This window comes from Choloepus didactylus (assembly GCF_015220235.1).
Source record: "Choloepus didactylus isolate mChoDid1 chromosome Y unlocalized genomic scaffold, mChoDid1.pri SUPER_Y_unloc1, whole genome shotgun sequence".
Taxonomy (NCBI): Eukaryota; Metazoa; Chordata; class Mammalia; order Pilosa; family Megalonychidae; genus Choloepus; species Choloepus didactylus.
The window spans coordinates 7,569,648-7,574,163 of NW_023637624.1; the positions used below are offsets into that span (position 1 = coordinate 7,569,648).

Here is a 4,516-nt window from a genome sequence, read left to right on the forward strand (position 1 = left end):
TGTGGAAAGAGTGGCATTGTTTTACATTTTTGTACTTTTTTGAGTAAGAGTGAAAAAGGCTAATAATGTATTCATATTATTATGAAAATAATTTGATCACACAGGCTCTTGGAAGAAAGGATCCAAGGGCAACACTTGGAAAACTGCTAGTCTAATCTAAGGCCTGTCAAAACCAAAAAATAGAAGTCCACACAGAGGAGCCTTAATTTTCATTAAAAACAAACAAACAAAATCCACACGTACACACATCACTGGGTCAATAACTCCTACCTTCAACTTTAAGAAGCCAAAAATCGTCATGTACTCACAGCCAAGTTCAAAATAATATAGCCATTTCTGCTCACATCATTAAGATATATTCATTTGTAGATAAGAAAGCTACAAAACCATTTAGGTTAAATGCACACACTTTAGTTCCTTCCCGAAATTGGCTTAATCCTGGTTGTCTTCTTTAATTTGGCACAGCATTGGTATCGACTAGAGAATGGCAGGGGTTTAACTAATAGCCCACACACTCAGATTAGGAACATGCTGGCCATTTATGGAGCAGCTGCTCTACTTCTATGTGACAGCTCTGATAAACTGCAGGCAAACGGAGGGGAGAACTCTCCCTGAAGCATAGTAATAACACGATCACCTTACACTTAGCACTTCACAGTTACAAAGTACTTTGACACACACAGTCTCATTCCATCCTTTTAAAACCCCTGGAGAAGTGCAGGACAAATGATATTATTCCCATTTTAAGGTGAGGAATTTGAGGCTGAGACATGGGTCTTGCCCAAGGTAACATGGCAAGTATGTGGCAGAGCAGAATTAAGATTCAGGTCATCTGACTCCAGGTTCAGGAAGCCCCAGACATTCCTCTTCTCCCTTTGGTTCCAAGCAGGATTTGGGAGGGTTGTTGGGGATGGAGATGGAGCCAGCAGGGAATGACCCACTGAAATTGGCATTCTCTCTGCTCATCAACCATTTTCTCCAACACTAACGAGCCTGGGGAGTGGCAGAGGTATTTCCTTGAACACACTTACTGAATTTTCCATCAGTGCACACAGAATGGATGCTCTTAGGAAACCACAGTCTTAACTTTTCCTTTTGGACCCAGTTCACGTACGCAGTTCAATCACAACCAGTTCTCTCCATTCCAAGACAAAAATAAAATTCCTGTAGTTAGGAAGAAAATCTGATGAAAATACAAAATGAAATGGCAACAGTCACTGGGAAGGGATATAAGTTGATTTTGCAATCTTCCTCCAACAACTGGAGACCAATTTAAAAGTGACTGTTCTTAATTGAATGGAAAATTGTCTCCTAATAATCTTGAGGCCAAGAATTCAACATATATAAAAACATTTAGAAAATAATTTCAAAATTTTCATTTTAATTCAATTCAGGTAGTTGAAGAGTCTGTGGGAGATGAGAGAATAGATAGCAAAGTAAAAGGTAATGAATCAGCTAGAAGAAAATAGTATTGCCACATGTGAGCAAAGGAGTAATCAGTATCTATTCCCTGTCACACATACACACACATATATATGAATATATATGTATATGTACTTTAAAAGTTATTCTGTTGCCAGAGAATGTTCTCTACCCAAGATATTAATTCAAATCACAAGATATTCAGAGATGGTAAGCAAATATGGTATAATTTTCCATGGGTGGGAGGAGTGGTCAACTAAAAAAAAAATCCCTATTATAAAATTCACCAATGCCATTAATGACCAATGATATTCTTGCTGCACACTGTAAGCAAGTTATTTATTTAGTGTTCTCTCTCTCTCTGAGGTGTTTCTAAAATCAACATTTACTACACGCATCATTTCACTTTAGAAGGTAGGTGGAGAATTAGGAGGTTAACAAAAGCCAGTAAGAATTAGAAAACATGCTAGAACCATCTTATTTGCAAAATTTAACAGCATGTGACTGGCTGTCTGTTACACAAATTGTTGGTGCCTTTTCCTCCAATTTTTATGAGTAATACTCTCTTCACAAGTGTTCAAAATAGAAGTTCAAGACTTTTTAAGACAGTAGCCTATATACTGTGTTGATACCCACACATATATATATGTACATATGCATACATATACATATATATTTATGCCTCCTTGCATCACATGAAGACCTCCACTAATATGCTTTTTCCTTCTTCACATATATTCACTAGGAAGAATGAGCACAGATAATGATTTTATAGTAGGAAACAAAATTAAAGAAATCAAATCAAAGTGTGAAGTGGTACATTGTAAGGTATAATAAAATAAGACAATGCACATTTATGTAGTGGTAAGTGCTAGAAAATCCTTTCATTAGTATTTTAAAAACAATTAGAGTAGAAAGAAGTTTGGAGCTTCATTTGATGGTGGTGACCACAGGCATCAAAGCAATGGCACTGGCTGAGTTGGAGTTGACGATGTCTTCATACTCTGGAGGTGGGTCTAAATGAGGGTCCGTTTCACTCCTCCTCATGTTCACCTGGCCAGTAGCCTCCTCATAGGTTTGGTAGGGGGTCACAGTGGACAGGCGGTGTGGAGACAGAATCTGAGCGCCCCAACCACATGTTCCAAAAAGCCTGGAGACAACCCACTGCTATCAAACACCATCTGGTGGGGGAGGAGGAGTGCTAATATTCAGGTGCTGAGGGAAGGAATGTGGCCCTCAGTCACTGTCTGTCTATGAGTTTTATTTCTCAGGAAGCATCTCCAGTTTAGGAAAATGACAAGGAGGATAATGAATAGCCCAAAGATTCAATGGAAAGGTAAAGGTAAAATTGAAACCAGTCACTTCCTCTGTTACTCTCTCCTTGGTGTGCTTTTGTATAGGTGCTTCAAAACTCCTTCTGAAAATAAAAGACAAAATAAATTGAAATTAGTATAATCAAAAGATGGAAAATACAGATGAAAAAAATGTCTGGGTTCAATGTTTGTTGGTTCAAACAACCTACGGTCTATAACTTCCATGACAAGAAGCTATAAATAAATTATGGTACCCAATCTGGATCCTCCCCAAAAGGTCAGTTAGAACCCATCAATCTTTTTCAAGATGTATTTACATTTTGAGCTGTCACCTTTCAAAGGGAAAAACTTTTTTAAATGAGCATTTCCTCTTTCCTGATTATACCAAATAATTTTCCTTTAAAAATACAAGTAAAAAAATCATTCTCAAAATTCACCTGTGAGGTTCTCATCACCATTCATAGTATGTGCACTATTGGTTATTGTAAGCTTTGGTACTCATTTTCAGAATGAACATCTTGCTTTCTAATGGTTCTGTTGGCGTCCATCTTCCACCAGGCCTTTCCTCCTCAACTCTTTCTCTAACCCCTAGGTATAATATACAGATGTTATACAGTATACAGAATGTTGAAACTATGTATTGCTCCTTCTACAGATCTTGGCTAATGAAAAACTTGTTAGGATATTTCCAAACCTAATATTAAATGAAATGTGGTCTAGTGGTTCAAGTTTTTAATGATATGTGGGAAAATATTTAAAAGGAAATAAAAAGAAACTTGATCCAGTTAATAGCCCTGAGAACTGAGCAAGTTACCCACTAAGCTTTAGTTTCCTCACCTGTAAATCAGAATAATACTCACCTATCACATAGGCTGTCTGAGCAGTAAATGAGATGAAGTATATATAGCATTTAGTCAAGTCCCTGGCAAATAAACACTCAGTAAACAACAGTGATTATGATTAATTTTTATAAAATCATAATCAAGTCTCTGCTTCAAAATGACTGATTAATCTATCTTATACTCTGTACAAAGACCAGCCTCGATCCCAATTCTCTTCACCTCGATTTCAGTGCTTAAACTTAGTCAGTAAGTGTTTTTCTCATGATCATATTTATTTTCATGCACTCCAGGTCATTGATGATATTTGAAATATCTGGCATTCAGGGAGTGAGACCTTGGAATCCAAATCCAAGAGAGTTTATCATAATGAAAGTGAGTAAATAGAGTATACTGAACTAGATCAGAGTTTGCAAACTCAGATGTTTCAATTGGGCATGACATTTACATAAATCCACAAATCGGGTCAAATATAAGACTTTGGGTACTAAAGCTGCTTGTTTTATAGTCACATATTTTATTTACCTAGACTTACAGTCCTTTCAAGTACTCTGTGAATATTAGCAGTGGCCCAACACCATCACAGTTTCTCACCTCTGATCTAGGTGATCTCAAAGGCACATTATTACTCCAGCATTCCATGAGTCTAAGCTTAATTTGGACATGCTAGAATAAATATTGTGTAATTTACTGAAGGCAATATACATAATTCATAATGAATTGTCCCTAAAAATCAGATGAAAATATGCAAGGTTCAATATTAAAATAAGCCAAAATTGCAGAAGACCCTGAAATCCTCACATGAATCATTTGTTTCACTAATAGTTAATATTAAACTTTAATCAAGAGGAACAACAAAAATAAACCTTTAATCACAGATGAAACTCATGAAATACAGATGTATGAAGGATTTTTTTAACACAAATGTGCTCCTCAAATGTA

General features: G+C 36.4%; 1 pseudogene; it reads right to left on the minus strand.

The window, feature by feature from the left end:
* Nucleotides 1–2,352: 2,352 nt before the first annotated feature.
* LOC119525897 lies at nucleotides 2,353–2,839 on the minus strand (annotated as a pseudogene).
* Between the last annotated feature and the right edge of the window lie 1,677 nt (nucleotides 2,840–4,516).